The sequence below is a fragment of the Miniopterus schreibersii genome (assembly GCF_964146895.1).
Source record: "Miniopterus schreibersii genome assembly, chromosome: 2".
Lineage (NCBI taxonomy): Eukaryota > Metazoa > Chordata > Mammalia > Chiroptera > Miniopteridae > Miniopterus > Miniopterus schreibersii.
In genome coordinates, this window is record NC_138102.1 from 58,591,107 (window position 1) to 58,610,979 (window position 19,873).

A 19,873-nucleotide genomic window follows, 5' to 3' on the forward strand; every position below is an offset into this window, starting at 1 on the left:
ATATACTTTACTCATTGAGTTGCCCGAGGATTAAATGAGTTGCTCCACCTCAAGGACTTAGGACAGCTCCTTGTAAATAGTAAGCACCCCCTAAATAATGGGTGACTATCAGGTAATAAAAGTGGTCACTGTGTAAAATGTATAAAGTATCTTAGAAAATGTGTAAGAAATATTCCATAGACATTTTAAACATTGATAATGTTATTACAGTACGTAACAACCTTCTAAAACTACTATTCTGAAGAATTATCATTAGGATGTAGAAATTCTAATGTATACACTTAGAAAAATAAACTCTTTGATTTTGTGCCAGTCTTCATATATATGTATACACATTTGTGTATTTTAAATAAATGGAGATTTTTAAGGGCATTCTCAGACTTTAATGGTTATCTTTTCTATGACAGCAGATACTATTAAAAATAATGGCAGTATAGTGCTACAGAGAATCCATAACAACTCAGTGAGGTGGAAGTAATATATATATATTTTACTCAAAAATGTCTTCCCAGACACTACTCTCACTAGTATATAAGTCTCTGGTAAATCTAGCTTTGAAAAATAACATATGAAAAGATATTTGAAAAAAAAAAATGGTGTTTTTATTATACAATCAAGAAGAATAAAGAGTTAAAAGAAAGGGATACCCTATCAATGGGTTGTGATAAAAATATTAACCAAACTGGATAAATAAATAAAAGTAAAATCATCTCCAAATTCTAAAATGATATTCATCATGAGACAGAAACAGTTCACAGCAGGGAAAGGCCTCCTAGGTTGACTGATACAGTAAAAATATAAAAGTTTTTCAGAAACAATTACAGTAATTTCATGCTTACAAAGTCTACGAGGGAAGAAAACAAAGATTTAAGCTCTGCATGCTAGGTACATGGGGGAGGGCATGCTACCCAGTAATCTATGATCGCAGGTTTTACTCTATTACTGCCTGATATAGTCAAGCATACCAAATAGCTATAAAACGATGGTAGATGACCTCCTGTGGGATTCTGAGCACAGAAAATGGGGGATGAATCAGCTTGAATTGAATTGTTTCTCTCTCCCACAGATAAATATTGCATACTATATTAGCTTCTGTGTACTCACATTGCCTTCCCTTTAACTTAATATATGCTGTGTCAAGTTGTTTCAAACTGAATACAATTTGACTCAATGTACATAGCTTGTCTAAGGCAAAAATTGTAAACAGTTAAAGCAAAATATAATGAAACACTTTTCCCACTCCCATAATTTTTTAGGGACTCACAAAAACCTATGAGCTGGAATACTGACTTAACTGATATTTCTAATCCTACTGAGTGGAATAAAAAAAAATATTCTTCACCTTCTAAGAGAACCTGCTAGATTATCTCATATAGAGATTTCTGCAAACTAAAACTTTCTTTAGTCACTGTCTCAGTCAAAAGTTAGGTGATCTTTTTCAACAAGAAGTCTCCACAATTCCTGAAAATTATCACCTACACATCTTGTACCAGGAACACACACACACCATATATACATACATACATACATATCTGTGTGTGTGTGTGTGTGTGTGTGTGTGTGTGTGTGTAGTGCAGAACTGTTTCCCTATCTCTGAAGTCTTACGGTGATAAACAGTGTGTGTGTATGCATGTAATATAGACATACAATGTAGTTTATGAGCAGGTAAGATATGCAGGATATAAAGTTCCTGAACAGAGTCATAGTGAAGGTATACTACCTACTGTGTTCTCTTTACTCCAGCAGACATTTTAGCCAACACCTATAAGAAAGGCCACGGACAGGCAGGAAGAAAATTGGTGGTAACTGCTATAAAGAAGTACACAGTAAATTCAATCCACTTATATTGGTTGGGAGACTAGTTGAGTTGCCTTAACAAAGACAGATTAATAGCAGTTTAAAAAAATAAAAATTTATTTATTTTTTATGTAGATCCAAGTTGATATGGAGACTCTGACATGTGAATTTGTCTATAATTAAGGTTCTTTCTATTTTTGTATAATAGCTCTCTGTGGATAACCCAGATTCATAGTTTAAGATGAGTCAACACCATGTGCACAGTCTACACATTGGGAAAGCAGAAGGGTCATGTAGGACTGGGTCAAGCTTTTTTTTAAGGATACACCTTGAAGATAAAAAAAAAAAAAATTACTTACACTTACATCACGTTGGCCAATAATTAGTCACGTGACATATCTGTGTTTAAGGATGCTAGGAAATCTAGTTCCCGTTCCCAGCAACCTTGTGCCTGGCTAAAAACTGAGTGTTCTATAAATATGAATAAATTGTATACTGACATTCATAGTAATCAATCCTATGACTCTAATAAAAAAAATTTTCTGTTATAAATCCCTATTGTCCTCATTGTATTAAGAACTATATATGTTACAATAAAACATGCTTTGATATCAATGTTTAGAAAATCACTTTTGAAAATATGTGTCATTAAATTGAATCCTGGTTCTGCTGCTTTCTTGCTAAATTACTTCTCTGTACCTCAGTTCTCTCATCTGTGAAAAATGGGAATAAATTTAATTAGGTTACTATAAGAATTAAATATAATTTTAGGCGTACACACTTAGAACAATACCTAACACATAATAAAAGCTCAATAAATTTAGCATATCAAATTATGTGTCTGTTTTCTCTAGAATGTTTTTGAAGAGAATCCTTATTAGTTTTTTATAAATATTTTCCTAGTGATGCTTGTTTAGACATTTATATTTTATTTCTTTAAAACCCACATTGTTTAAAATGCTAAACTTAAAACTTAATCAAGGCCCTAGAATTACACGTGTTTGTTTTTTCTTCTTAAATTGAGATTCTTGTTAATAATTTCTAACAAAAGGTGTGTTTTAAAAAAAGAAAAAATTATGCCTAACTTTATAAATTATGGCTTTATTAATTGGCTAAATAGGTTTATCAATTGGCTTATTCTACTGTTTAAATTCCTAAAAATACTGTAAACTTTAAAAAGATCTGTATATATGTTTTTTAAAAAACAGACAGTTTTAGACAGCCAGAAACTAATAACTCTTTAATCTGTGATTTCAGCACATGGTAATAATGAAGATCTGTGCATGTCTACCAGAGTCCAACACAGCTTGAAGATCACAGGTCAGAATATCGAAGGCAGCCTGATAAAAGGGATTCAGGTAAAGTTTGAGAAATTATGTGGATTGTAAATCATAAGCAAGCATTAAAGACAACCAACTCATGGCAAGTAGCTGATGTTCTGTGTAAGTACAGGGTTAGGCAATAGTATTATAGGGTGTGTGGTTCGTGCTTGAGCGTGTGGATGTACAAATATCAAAGAGAAAAAGCATTTTTGCCCCATGATGGATCCACAGAGAATGGATTTTATGTCCCAACACAGAAGAAGCAGAAAAAAGACACACATTGGGAGAGCAAAGAGAAAGAAAGAAAAATAATAAAATAGTAAAGGATATTAATCAAGATTGACACAAAAGTTTGGCCAACCACACGACTCCTGTGCTACCCCCTTATCTAAGGACTTAGGATATGTGCAGTCCAATTCTGTTAAGCCAATTAAACCAATAATTACTTTTAAAACAAAACTTTATTTTTATTTTGGACACTAATACAAACATCCCCATTTTCACCCATTTTTCCACCTCCAGCCTCTTCCTCTCCCTCTGACCTTCTCCACACTCTTGTCTGCATCTATATTCTCTTTGGATAACCCTTCACCTTCTTTCAATGAGTCCCTCACTGACAGCTGTGAGTCTGTTCTATGTATCCATGCCTCTGGTCTTATTTTATTCATCAGGTAATTTTGTTCATTAGATTTCACATATAAGTAAGATCATATGGTATTTGTCTTTCTTTTACTGGCTTATTTCACTTAACATAATAATCTCTAGATCCATCCATGCTATTGCAAAAGGTAAAATTCCCTTCTAATAGCTGTGTAATATTCCATTGTGTAAATGTACAACACCTTTCTTATCCACTCATGAGTTTATGGTCACTCAGGCTATTTCCAGATATTGGCTGTTGTAAATAATGCTGCTATGAACATAGGGTGACTATATTCTTTCAAGTTGGTGTTTTGAGATTTTAAAATATATTCCCAGAAGTGAGATCTCTGGGTAAAAAGGCAATTTCATTTTAAATTTTTTGAGGGAATTCCATATTGTTTTCCACAGTGAGTTCCCTTTTCTTCCACATCCTTATCAGCACTTGTTTGTTGATTTATTGATGGTAGCCATTCTGGAGGTGTGAGGTGACATCTTATTACGGTTTTAATTTGCATTTCTCTGATAATTAGTGATGTTGAGCATTTTTTTATACGTCTATCGGCCATCTGTATGTTAGCAATCTTGAGAGAAAAGAACAAAGTTGGTGGGGTCACAATACCAGATATCAAACTATACTACAAGACCACTGTAATCAAAACAGCTTAGTACTAGCATAAGAACAAGCATATGGACCAGTGGAACACAACAGAGAGCCCATAAACCAACCCAGGCCTATATTGTCAATTAATAATTGACAAAGGAGGCAAGAGCATACAATGGAGTAGACAGTCTCATCAATAAATGGTGATGGGAATACTGGACAGGTACATACCAAAAAAAATGAAACTAGACCACAACATACACCATGCACAAGAATAAACTCAAAATGGATAAGAGACTTAAATGTAAGTCACGAAAACATAAAAATCCTAGAAAAAAACAGACAGTAAAATCTCAGATATTTTTCATAGAAATATTTTTGCTGATATGTCTCCTAGGACAAGGGAAATAAAGAAAAATATAAACAAATGGGACTATATCAAACTAAAAAGTTTCTGCACAGCAAAAGAAACTATCAATAAAATAAAAAGGGAACCCACTGCATGGGAGAATATATTCACCAATGATACATCGGATAAGAGGCTAATTTCCAAAATATATAAAGAACTTCTACAACTTAATACCAGGAAGACACACAATCCAATTCAAAAATAAGCAAAAGACCTGAATAGACACTTCTCCAAAGAGGACAATCACCACTTCTAATACTCTCCTAGTCCCATTTTATCTATTCTCCCTTACCAACGATAAATAACATAACAGTTAGGATGAACATTATAATTTAAACCATATATACTCTGAGATGCAGAGTAATTAAAGTTTGAAAATATTAATTGAAAAACTTAGGTAGCTGATATGTATTGAAGTGAGGCGTAGAAAGGAAAGCATTCTATCAAAAGATATCTGAGAAGTCAGTACTTGATGACTATGTCAGTTAGTAGCAGGAAAGCCTTACAGTAGGTAAAGTATTACATTTCATCCATTATAAGTTACATTTTTTTCCATATTTTAACATCTTTGAAATCAATATGCATCTTATGACTGACGGCATCCTATAATTTCTGCCAGGTAGACAGCATTCACGACAAAGTCATTATTGCCGGTGCATGCATGAGCATCATTGTCACTGGTGGCATGATAATACAAGTGAACTGTCAACATTTTCATCTCAAACTATTTAAAAGCCATCTGGGGAAGGAACATGAGTTCTGTTTATATCTTGAAAACCTCCTACAGACACATTCTAATGAAATAAATAAAGCAGTAGCAAAGCAACAAATCTTATAGAATTGATATCTGTGTCATAGAAGGAAATTCTGGAGACAATGTTAGAGCAGACTGAAAAAATTATCTATCAGCTCTCAAGATGGTCCAGGGGATAATATGTTTTTTTTGGGGGGGGAAGACAGGGACATTGATACATTAATAAAACTGATATGGACAGTGATTCAGACTCTTCATATGAAGAACTTTAAAAATACCTTACACTTCACCTCACTTTTATTTCCTATTCCTTTATTCACAAGGTGATATTTGATAAATATCTATGTGTAACTTTGACAGACTTCTTTCAAAAAGTATAGAATTACAATTCTAAATTATGGTAATTAATTGAATTATAGCTTACTTTGCATCATGTTTTTCGTAAGGTTTTTAAAAATAATGAAACTTTTCATTTGTACCATCATAACTGTAATGAAATATGATGCTAACCTCTAAGACTGAAGAGGAGTCCCTCCTCAATGATACACTATCTAGGCTCTCTGAGTTCACCAATTTTAACTACTTATGCTTTAGATCATTTTGTAGTTCTCAGGAAAATATTAAAATATGAAGATATAATGCTCATCCTTCATGTTATTATTCCATTCTATATAGATAGATTTATTGATTCTTCAACATAAAAAAGGAAAATATTTGGGAATTTTTTCTATCTTTTATAATCTCTTTTCTATTAGCCTCCCAATTTTTATGTGTTCATTCATTTTATCCCTTTACCTGAGTATGTATTCATATACATAAAACTAATTTTTTTTTCTTTTTTTTCTTTTTTAATATATCTTTATTGATTTCAGAGAGAGGAAAGGAAAGGGAGAGAGAGAGAGATAGAAACATCAATGATGAGAGAGTCATTGATCGAGCCCACAACCCAGGCATGTGCCCTGACCGGGAATAGAACCCCAATCGCCTGGATCCCAGTCAATGCTCAACCTCTGAGCCACGCCTGGCTGGGCCATAAAACTAATTCTTGATCTATTAATTATAGACAGTATTTATCAAAATTATCTATATGTGACTTATCTCTCCTACTGTCTCTTCTTGATTTCTGTTTATGATTTCTTTTTACATTATCCATGTTTAAAATATTTACATTATTTTTTAAGAACATTCATTTTTTAACATATGTTTATATTGATTTCAGAGAGAGTAAGGGAGAGGGAGAGTTAGAAACATCAGTGATGAGAGAGAATCATCAATCAGATGCTGCCTGCAGGTCTCCTACTAGAGATTTAGCCAACAACACTGTCGTGTAACCTCCTGGTTCATGGGTCAATGCTTAACCGCTGAGCTACACCATCTGGGCAATATTTACATTCTTAAACTATAATTCAGTTGACTGCCTTTTTCTGTATCAACACTGAACAAACTAAAAAAGATAGCAACATACAGTGATATTTAAGAAACTACTTTCTTCAGAATCAAATAATATGATTGGACTCAAAGAAAAAAAACACTATATCAGTAAATTTGTCTCTTGGTTGCTTAAAAAATTATACCACATTTTTTAGCATACACATATTATCTTTTTAAAATAACCTCTTATTTTTGTTAGTTTTTTATTCTATTAATAGGGAAATATGTCCTTATAAAATTTTAACTTTGAATTACAATGGAACACCTTTTAGATATTTTTTTATAGATGCCTCTTATTTCCTTTTGCAACTTTAAAATTCAGCACTTAAAAAAAGTTCTACTCCTGAGTTTAATTCACCATTTGTTTTAAATTCCATGGCTTCTTGCTTTTAATTTTTTTTTACTGTTTTTTGTTGTGTGCACATCTTCAAATAATTTTTTTCTACAAGAATAACCTGAGAAAATTGTATTTTATGAGTATTTTGTGTTTAAATGTCTATGTTTTGTTCTTAAACTAAATTTGGTTATTGTTACAGATACTGTAATTGGTTTGCTTAACACCCTTTCTCAGCTCCAGAATTCTTTGCCAGCTTCTAATATAAGGCCTAAAAGCATGAAAATCAGTACTCGGTTCTTAGCTTCCTGAGAGTTATGAATGGCCAAGAAATAGTCAAGTCTGAAAGAGAAATCCTGCTAGCAGAGGAACATATCCAGAAAAAACTTTTCTTACTTGGAGAAGTAAAAATAAAAAGACTCAGCTGTTGTGATATCTCTACCCTTTTCTCCCCACTTACTTTCTTGCACATAATTAGGAAGGCTGGTCAAGAAGAGTGGAAACCATCTAAACAATTATCCATTACATATTTGAAATTAAAATCAAATTAGATGCCCTGTTTGTTGGCTATTTGTTAAATCTGGCAACTCTAAAGCAATTGGAAGTTTAAACACACACACACACACACACGCCCACCAGCATGTGCACATACATTCAGAGGGGAGATCTAGAGAGAAAAAAAGTACTATTGTGTTCCCAATGCTAATTGGCATCAATAGCCAAAAGTTTTAAGTAGTATAAAATTGGATGGAATGGAGTGAGAAATTGTGAATGTCCATTTTTTTGTGGTGCGACAGCCCCAAGAAACCTTTAAAGGCTTGATCTCTGAGAGAAGCTAAAGGACAGAGGTGTTGGGATTGAGTGGGATGATGCTTAAACACTTAGTTCAGCAGTGGGAGGTGAAGTGGAAGTTCTCCCCAAGAGGAGTTTCCTGGATTAGAAATATATAGAATCTGAAGGAAAATACACCCTGTGTTCTACTTTTTCCCCCTAGAGTCCTCCATATAAAGGGAGAAGATATTAATGTGATATATATTTATATTTGGTTAAAAAAATAAGAAAAATGGAGAGTGGTAGGAATCAGGGATGTTGGACACAATGAATAAGAAAACATATGTTTTCTAGAAAAGTAAGAACACTAACCCACAAGACAGTCTGTGGGCACTGACAAAGGGCTGAAGCAATTTTTGTTTTTCTGGTTCTTAAGCAGCCAATCTATTTTTACTGAGTTTGTGGAATCCAGTCTCGTAAAATTGAACCCTGTTAAACTAGCCTCCACTTCAACTAAGTGTAGGGTTTTGTGTATGTGTGTGTGTGCTTGTGTGTGTTTGTAGGTGCTTTTTTGTCTAAACACATGCACATTTCAGGTGAGGTTAACGTTAATACCATATAGAACTATAAAATACACACTAGCACACACACATGCACACACACACACATGCAGAGTATATGCAGAAACTACTGTATATGCTTTGTGTTAGGGTTTTTAAGGAAGGAAAATTCCCTATAAAAATATATTACCCATCCTTCCTCTTCTAAACAACATTTAAAAATCAAGATATATGAAACATCTTCAAAGGAATAACCCTTTGTTTTTCAGTGAGAGAAAATCTTCTGGGTTACTACCCTTGCTGCAAAATATCACAGTTTGTGAAATAAGAAAGTCAATATGTATTAGACAAAAAGAAGAAACCAGTGTATAGAGAGTGAACAGGGAACCAACAATGAGAAAAACAGCAGGGGATTGCTGATTGAGCCCAGTGGCCTTTTTCTATTCTTAATACACTGAAGATTGTGTAGGTCGCAGAAAAAATAATAAAAAAAAAAGACTTCTTTAATTCTTTACCTTTCTATATACAGATAAGATTTTTCTCTCCTCATTTTTTGTTTAGCTTTAGTAATTTTCCCCATTGAGGTTATTATGCTTGTAAATTAAATTCAGTATAAGCTAAACAGGATAAAATAATATCTTGAAGTTTTTCTTACTACTATTTATAAAACTCTCCAAGAACTGCAAGTATTCTTCCCCTAATAAGTAATACTATATTCACCAAGGGAAATGAAACAGAGCTTAAAGTGAGCCTTGCAGCCCATTAAAGATTTAATAAGTAATAAGGATCCATCAAAGGGTGAACTATTTTTTACATGTTATGACTGCAGACAGTCACTTCCGAATCTGCGCTACAGAAGCAAGGAGTGTAGCTATTGTGATGAAAGAATCAAATATAAAGTGATTAAAAATAGCTGATTTATTGTATTTGACATTTGTTAATACAAATTTTCAAGGACTGAGTCATAAATGCCGACAGTTGTGAGCCATTGTCTATGTATAAGTGTCTCTACCTCAGTATCTTAAAATAGTGAGATCCTATTTCATTGGCAATATTTCAATAACCACTTAGATACATTCATTAATCAGATCTCTAGATTACAATTTGTCTTATCTTGTGATATCAGGGACTAAGAGCAATATAGGAGACAAACATAATTTGATAATTTGGAATACCTTTCATATTCTGATTGTCAAGAGTGGCTGATTTCACAGAATCAAAGTAGCACATTTCCGTGATAGCTGGCTTAGAGTCCACTTCCATCTGGAGGATATGTTCTTCATTTCACCTTCCAAATCTAGACTACCTTCATAACCTTCTCAGAAAAAGGCACATTTGTCATCGTCTTCAAATCTAATTATCCTCATATGTTGTCATTGATGTGTAGGCAGAATTCAAAGATGGTCCCAAGATTCCTGCCCCCTGGCCTTCATGCCCTGTATCATTTCCTCTTCCAGAGTGTGGGTTCCTACTTGTGAATGTGATGGGATATCACTACCATGACTATGGGATAGCATATGGCAAAGATAAAGGTATTTTTGCCTCGATAGACCTGTCCTAATGAGAGAACATTTTTACAAGTTGGCTATAGTTTTCCTGACCTCAAGGATTCTCTTGATGACTTTGAAGAAGTAAGCTGATATGTTGTGAGTGGTCAACTTGGTTAAGTATTGAAGGTTGCTCTAGTTGCAAAGAGTGACCCTCAGCTGACAACCAGCAAGCAAGCAGGGACCTGAGAAATACAACCACACACACACACATTCTGCCAATAACCTGAATGAAGTAAAAAGTACATTCTTCTCTAGTCAACTTTCAGATGAGAATACAGCCTGCCTGATATCTTTATTTCAGCCTTGTTAGACTCTGAGCAGAGGTCCCAGTTAAGTCATGCCCAGTCTTCTGGTCGACAGAAAGTACAAATAAATGAGTGTTGTTGTTGTTTTTATTTTGTTTTGTTTTTTAACTGCTAAATCTGTGGCAATTTGTTATGCAGCAGTAGCAAAACTAGCATATATATCTTCTTGGCCAGGGCGCTATAACATAATTGAAGTTGGCTGATGTTGTTTTAAGGACTCTGAAAGATTTTGAATGCAAGACTAGGTTAACATAAGGTCTTAATTTAGTGTTGAACACACAGTACATGTGGAATAAAAGTTGTATATGAGACTGAATGAATGGTTAACTTATAATAAATACTTCACAATGTAGATCACAAAGCACATTGAGATATATTGATTTTATATGATAAAATATTGATAGGAGTGTTATTAAATTACACATTTTTAAAAGTGAAAAATGCTATTCATATAGAGGTAAGTGACTTGACTAAAGTCACAGCTTTGATTTAAGTGAGAAAAATTTTCACCATAAGCTCTCTTCCTCTATTGAGCAGGGGCGCTGAGAAAATATGCGAATGAAAATATGTTTGAAAATAAACAGAATTCTGATTCATGAAAGCAAGTAGAAATAGCATCAAGAAAATCACTTTTGGGGCATGAATCTATCATCTGTGAGTTTCAATTCCTTCATCTATAAAACGGAATTAAAATAGTACCAAACTCATAGAGGTCAGAGCATTCACATAAGCATGTTTCCTGTAGATTGTTAAAAAGAGCATAGACAATGTAGAGTTTTGAAATTGTATAGCTTTTATAACCTTGTTACATGCTTTCTTTATAGGTATCTTCACATATACTAAAAATAATTTAAAAAATTAAATCTCTTATGTAATTTTAAAAATATATGTATACACTTGAAAGAAGGCTGTGTTAAAGGGTATGGGTTAAATGTTTTTCTTTCTTTTTAAACCTCTTAATTAAAGTTTTAATTGGGCTTTGGTTGTTTAAAAAGTGTTTATCATATTCCAGTATTTTTCTATCTGCCTCCCAAAAATGAACACAGAAAGAGATGTTCATTGAAAACAAGAATAAAAGCAAAGCACAGTTCTAATTTAGCTATCATCTTTAAAATTTCAAAAGCAATCAAAATCATTCTAGAATATTAAGCAAAGGAGTGGATAATTTCTCAAAAGATTTTTAATTCTCTGAAAGGTTAGGATGTATCTTTTCATTAAATACTGGAAAGAAAACAGTTCAGCAAATAGCTTTTTCAGACACTTGCATTGAAATAAATTTTTTCTTTAAGACTAAAAGAGAAAACATCACCACATTTGTACCACTTAAAGAAAACTATTAAAATAACTTCACAACTTTTTTCCTACTTCTAAATGGCTCAAGACTAGACAATATATTTCCAAAATTTACTTTACATTTTCCAAATTTGCACATGCATTCTTAAGCCTAGTAACTCCATTTGATATCTCCAAAAGAATTCACTTCAATCGTCTGCCCAGAATAACTCCAATGGATCTTGAACAGGACTTCCTAACAGAAACACTGAGATATGAAATATCTTGCAACATAATCGACAGATTCTCATATATACACTAGAGCTACAAAAAGTAGATATCATTTTCTGGGGCTCCAAAAATTGAGTTTAAAATATCTAGTATCAAAATTAGTTGTATTCTTTAGTTGTAGTCACATAAAATTAATATATTGATTCATAAATAACCATTAACATTGTATTCTATCCAGAGGGGAAAAAATTTAAACTTTAACTATTTATGTGTGTTTATCTTTTTGTCACCTTGTATTGGAATACCTGTGGAGAGTTCTCACTTTTGTAAGCATTTGGATTCGTGTACTTTCAGTAATTATGTTCAAAAACCCAAATATTTGAACAGATCAAAGAATCAAACTCTTGATCATTTGCCATAGTTTTACAGTTGACCCCATCCTAAATTCTAATAGTGCTTTTTGCAGACATGAATGTAACAGAAGGAGTCGCTCACCGTCACAGATATTAAACTCACATACTACGCCATTACATGAGTTTTTACACAAAGCAGAAGTCACTATTCTTCCAGAAAACTCCTACCTCCATCTGCCGTCACTAAATAACAAAGACATTGTGATTTTTATCTGTCTATATTTTCAATATTTAGTAACACAAATGGAAAGTTAATTATATCAGTAAACAGAGGGAGGGAAATGAAGGCATATATGCAAAGCCAAAAGCTTTAATTTTCAGAAAAGATTCAGAGGTAGACTAATGATAATGATGAAGAAGCCTTCTGTGCCTCTAGGCAAAAAAAAGCTATGTGTCTTCAGCATGCCTTGAAAACAGTGCATGTTAACTGCACATTGTGACTGATAGTACAGCATTTCCACATTGTTATAAATTACATTAGCGAGTATAAGTGATTACAGATACATACACATACATCAATAATTAAGAAGACAGTAATAAACAATACTCTAAATATTTAATTTAAATATTGCAATAACTGCAACACGCAGATGAAGATTTCCCATAAAGTTCTAGAAACTAGAAAAGTAAATTTTTACTCTAGCACATATAAGCATGTCATATGAAATCTGCTGTGTATTTTATTAAAAAAGTTGAACATCAGGAAAAAAACTGAGACCTATATATAAAACCAAGATCCATTATTTTTAAAAAACTGAAGAATTTCCAATAACACTTAACAGATCATTTTTACTTGCCAAATTATTACTTTTAAAAAAATCTCTTTATCTCTGAGAGAAATTCAATTAGGTACTTGCAAGTCCCCATTGCCTGAGCAGCAGTCACATACACCTTGTCCCTGTCACAGTGCTTGATATTATCTAGAAGTGAGTGACAGAAAAGTCCAGGGCTAACAAAGACTCACTCTGTTCCTGTCAGCAAGTTCTGGTATATCTTTCTTATTAGAAGTGCCCAGGAGCTTTCTCTGCACAATAGAGTCCTAGAGTCAGTAATAGCTGGCTTTTGTTTTTAACCATTTACATTCCTGAATGAAAGCAGATCTCTCCCTTTATCATGGAAATGTCTGCCCCCTTTTGGTCAAAAACCAGCAGTTTAATTTACATTGAGAAAACACAAACCATAACCTTCTCTTCCACCTGCTTCTGTCTTAAATACTGAAGTGAGCAGTTCCCAGACTAAAGAAAAAACTAATATCATGATTGCAGAATTTAAGTTCCAACATTTCCCTAACTTTTATTGTTATACAGAAGTAATACTTTGAAAGGAGCACTTGATTTTAGTTTTAGTTTCTGGATGAATGAAAAAAAGCCAGGAGCTATGAAAAACACAGGGGGGTGGGGGGAAGTGTCCTGTGTTCAAAGTTCAAGTTTAAATTTACATGTATCAGAAATCACAGATTTATTACTTTTTCCTAAATTTAGATAATTATAGTAATAATAATAGCTGGAAACATAATGTTTAATAAGATTGCAAGTTACATGTCAAACTTCAACATCTGTATTCATTTAAAAACTAATTTATGTATTCCATAACTCTTAAAGGCATGACAAATTACTGATGCTTAAAAGAAAAATACTGTTTCTATCAGTCGTTAATTCATTACTTGATTCTGATACTGTGATCAGAGAATACTGTTTTGTGAAAAATATAGAATAGAATAAAGAACAAGAAATACCAAGTTCAAAAATAGTGGGTTTAATCATGAATGGGAATTATCAAAGAAGTAAAAAAAGCAAGTTTTGGGAGAAAAATAGAAAGATTTAAAATGAGTGTCAGGTTAAACTAAGGCTAGTCTTTGATTCTGTGATTAGGAATGAGAATTAGGTGGCAGTTCCTGTTGCAGGGAGAAAATAAAAGGCCCTTCTTGCCTTTGCGCTGAAAAGGTGATGATTACATCAAGAATGACATTGGATTTACTTGCTTCTTTGTGGTATATTCAGTGCTTATGTTGAGATTGAAAGACATACCTTTTTTTTTTGGAGACAGACTGAAAAAGAAATGGCCATTTTTTTTTAAAACAAGCTGGTTGCAATAAACCTATACCTGTTGGCAAAGGCACATTATTTTATTGAGTACTTTATCTAGTAAATCTTTTTGAATCTCAAGAGGTCTAAGCATTTCCATAGCTCCTGGCTTTAGTTTTGCTGATGTTTATTAACATTCTAATTCATATTTCTTTAGAAGTAGTGTCCATTATCCCAAAATATCTCTCCCTTTCTCTCTCTCTCCCTTTCTTTCTCTCTCCCTTTCTCTCTCTCCCCCTTTCTCTCTCTCTCTCTCTCTCTCTCTCTCTCTCTCTCTCTCTCTCTCTCACACACACACACACACACACACCCCTATACTGTTTTGTAAGAACATAAAATTGGATTCTCTCTCCTTCATTCTACCTAGAAGTAATGCTGTTATGAGCTGATGAAGATGAAAGGTGGCCCTAATGTTCCTCACAGCTTAATAAACTTTACACAGGCTCCTTCCTGACTCTAGGCCCTGATCTCCCTTTTCTTAGATCATTTACCTTAGAAAATTTGTAATTATGACTTCTTTATCTTCCTCTCTGAGGTATAAATCTTTTAAAGGCCTTTTGCAAATTCTGCAACCTAAAAATGTTTTTCTCAAGAACCTGGACTTCATAGCTTTGGAACATATTTATTAAGGAAGACAGTATCCCTACCTTCCAACTTCTGTGGGAGAATAGGAGCCTAACTTTAGTAGGCAGTCTATCCTCCTGTCATGAAGATAAAAGATAGTTCAATGTTCCTTTTGATAAACCCATTAACAAATAGAGGTGGCCCAAGAATCATCCTCAGCTCTTAAAGACCAAAGGTCTTGAAAAAGTTTACCAACTTTTGTTTCTACTGAGTTTCCTCTCTCCTCTATTACAATAGCTTAAATAAAGTCTTCCTTGCCTGTTTAACTTTGGCCAATTCAATGTTTGCTTTGACAGAACCAAATTTATGGTGTTAGGGAGCAATGTTTTTTGGGATGTGAGATAACATTGCATTTTTTCTGTTAAAATTTTTAGTCAATTACCTCTTTCTAAGACCTTCTTTCAATTTGTATCTAGAGATTTTTTTTTTTTAATCTTTATCTTTTGGGTATTTATTCCCTCATGTGACTCATATTCCAAGATACAGCTGAGATGCCTCTTATTTTGGAGGTGAGGAGATTTTCAGTGATTCTTAGGTATGGGCCACTTAAGCAAGCAATTGAATCCATGAGGTAAATACTTTTGTTTACTTGCCAATCTTTTCTTACATTCATCTTTCCTTCTTTTTGATCCTTGATAATAGCAAAGGAAAAGCCATGAGAACCCAGATAAAGACATGGGTATAGGGTGAGAGTTTTTAAACTTCTTTGTGTCATAAATACCTTTAACAGTCTGATGAAACCTAGAATAATCCATTTAATTCTATAAAATAAAACACAGAGGATTAAAATGAAAGCAAATTATATTAAAATATAGTTACCAAAATATTTTAAAAATATTATATAGTAATACATTTGCTTTTTAAAAAAACATTAAGTAAAAAAATAGAGTGGGTTGGTCTACTACTCATCATAACCTCAAAGTAGTGATAAGTGATAGTTCAGGATATCTGCAACAACTATGTAACAACAACAAAAAATAATGATTCTACTGGTATACATCAATAGATTAGCTGAGACTACTGTAGGGTTTTGCCTATATTCATAATTGAAGGAAGCATTACAACTATAGTTGGTGGTTAGCAAAAAAAAGATGTGTTTGTTTGTTTGTTTATTTTCCTACTTAAGTATATGAATAGCCAAGCTTGGAGTACAAGACCAGAAGAGTGCTTTGATTTTAAATCAAGACTGCAAATGAAAACTTATGACCATACTGGCCTGTTGTGGCTTTTCTCGTTAGTGACTATGTATAAGAGATTGTGGCTGAATCCCTATAGAAATAAACTATCAATCCCCTTCAAATACCTTTCTTATAAAACCTAAGCAGTGGTAGAATAAAAATTCAAAAGGTTGAAATTCCAGCACAATTTCATCACACCTTTATTTTTACTAACCTCTAACTGCATGAGCATAAAATGTACTTACTCATCTGACTGTTCCAAGTTCAAATGCCTTAAGAACAAGCTGTTCACTTGCAGTGGGTATTTTTGTAGTATGAGAGGAAAGAGCCCAGGAGAAAGAATTTTTGAGTAATGGCAGATACTGAAGGATCATTCACTTACGAAGTGTTTTTACCTCTTAAATCCATGGAGTTTTATAAAAACACTTCCCTTAACAGCTGTATAAAGCTGAGTTTGTTTATATATTACAATGACATTATAGGATTTCCTCAAATGTTGGTTGTTTTACAGTACTCATGTTGTATAACTTTTGCAGCTATAAATTGTAGTAGACTTTGAAAAAAGAGAGACACAGAAATACAGTTAATAAATTTTATAGCTAAGGAAAAAGTATTACAGTTTACAATTATTGCTAACTGATTATACTCTTCAGTTTAAGTTTCATTCTGAAAGCAGGATCTGTCAACCTTATCGAAAGCCAGATTGCCATGTTAAATCACAGGTCATTGTCTTGCATCAAGCCAGCCAGCAATAAAAGGATTTGGCCAGTGGTCTACTGGTTTGCCATCTCTTGTCGATTTGCACAAAGCACAGTGGAGTTAGAAAGAAAAAAAAAAGAAGTGGCTTTTTGGTCTCACAGTCAGATCCTTAACCAAGAATGCTTCAATCTTTGGTGCACGCAGATGAAGGAACACTGTGTATATTTTAATTCGATAGCCTCTCAGCTTATCTTCTGACCTAACACCATTTAATCAAATGCCAAAATCCAAGGGAAAGGGGAGTTATTATAAAGAACAAGGCAATCAAAGCTGCATCACTGTGCTTTCTGTAGACAAGAGACAGTTCTAAATTGTGACTTTAATGCAACAGTAAGTTGTAACAAAGGGAAAATGTTTGAAGGGTGACAAGACATGTACTTGACAGTATTTTGGGGGTGAAACCATTTACTTGGTTGTAGCATTGGTCAGGTGATATCAGCTTTTAATACATCTGAAGACACCAGTCAGGGTCAGATATATTGACAACATACAAGCCAGGAAGCTATGTAAAAACAGGAAAAAAGATGAAGTTTTGAGACCTCTTAGGATTTATCCAGTTGAGCAAGTTAGAAATATATGAGCAAGTGCCAGTTCCAGTCATCTAACTCCTGAGTGGAAGAGCTGGTTAGCTCATGAATTCCTGTTTTTTTTTTTTTTTATGTTCTTTGTCCCTTAATCTATGTCTGCCTTCAGGCCACACTTAACTAAGACCCACTACAATGACACTGTGTTTTAACACTTCCAGGTAAGTGTTCAGAGTCAATAATTTACTTAGTCCTACATAATATATCTTCTACATGTAGAATTGTTTATTCAGAAAATAGTATTTTTTCCCCTTATAACATATCAGTGATGCTCACCAGTCCATGGGTGAAGCAATATTTGAGTTAATGGTCTCTGCAGTGTCCACAAATGGAATTACAGATTTTTTAAATGTAGTGAAACAGTATCTTTCTTTTGAAGCATTTAACTTCCAGATATTGTTGATGTAGAAATAGTCACACCTGTAGAGAATTTTTATAAGTGCTTATTTGAGCCAAACTGACAATATATAGCAAAGATCAACATCTCAAATGCTCCTGAGAATAATAGTTTTGCAGTTTATTTTACACACTTGAGATTAAGGAGGAAATCTAAGGAAGATTACATGAGGCTGAGAGAAAGCAAGGCAGGGATTGGATTACAGGATAGTTGACAAGATTATGGCCTTTCTTAAGGATAGTGATGCCTTCCAGAGATATTACTTCTGACATCTCAAAGGTATGTTAACCTAGATGCATATTAACAGTGGACAAGACTTGATAAAAAAACCTCTCACTAAAGAGGCCTGGGGCAAGGCTACCCTATCATGACCAGCCCAGTTAGGAACTTAGGATCAGATCACCCTGTGAGGTTACTTTCTATAGAACTTTTTTTGTTCACCCACAATATAATAATTATAACTCTAATGACTTAGAGAGAAAATTTAAACAAAACCTCTATGTCTTTGATCTGAGAAGTAAAATATAATTTATCATCAAAGTAAAATATAGTAATTTATATAAAAGGAAATAAATAAACTTACCATCCAATTTTAAGAATCTCCTTTTTCATGTTGCTCTATTAGCTCTATCAGAAAAAGACGCATGTCTTTCTATGTATCAGCCTCTAGCACAGTGCCTGGAACACAATCTGTCATCATTAATACAACAACAAATGGAAAAGGTCAGTTCCTAACAGATTTTCTCATCAGAGCTACAGGAAAAAAAACGGCAATAAGCATATAGGAGAGACTTAAATATCACCAGGGAAATTAACATCACGGCCCACAATAAATTTCTAAAGTGTTTATAAATGTGCCTTAATTTAAGCTAACAATTTCTAAATGTGTCTCTTAACATTTTGCATCAGACAGTGTGCTATCATTTTTTTACTCTTAGAAAGAGCTTACTTTTGATCTTTGGCCTGTTTTTGTTGTAGCGACATTCATTCAACTCACTGAAATCCTACTTACTTTAGAAGTATACTCTAAAGCAAAGTAAGTAGACCTTTTGTAAATTGAGAAACACAAAAAATGTAATTGACATTGAAATAAACAAAACATTTAAAAATAGAAGAAAACAAGAACTAAAAAAGGCTTTTTATTTAAGTGGATTGTTTTAGTTCAATGGGACTATTACAATGTTAAAATTATCTAATACCATTTTTTACTTGTCTGTGCTATTTGTTTTCACTCATATACTAACATAATATTGTTTTCATATTCATGTGCCTTTCTCTGAACTAAAACACACATCACCTGAAGATATAAATATATCTCATATTTCATTTTAAATACTTGCAGCATCTTCCTTACACATAGTACCTAGTTAATAATTATCAGCTGAAATGTGTGTCAAATTTTTTATGCCATTGCCTAAAATATTTATCTCCTCCAATTCCAACTAGAAACCCATTTCAATAAACTTTACTTATGTCTCAGTGTCCATTTTGGATAACAGTACCATAAAGATACTGTATCTTTAATTTTTTTCTTTACCACAATTCAAAGACTCTTCTCTTCTGAATATTTTTAGATCTGAACCTATCTTTGTACCTGGAGAAACTTGAGACTTTCTAGAGAATCCAGATCTCCCATATCACCAGAAGTGGGCTGTTTCCAAGAGACACTGAGAGCCTTGGGAACTAACTAACCCTTTGGTTTCCTTGTCAAGTTTCAATTCCATTATCTACTGTTGCATTTTCAAAATATAAGTAATATCTTGAAACTGTCCACAGACTTTCCATTTCATTGACAAAATAAAGAGAAAATATCAAAGAGATATATGTTAGCAACTTTTAGCCTTTCTTTTTCTTA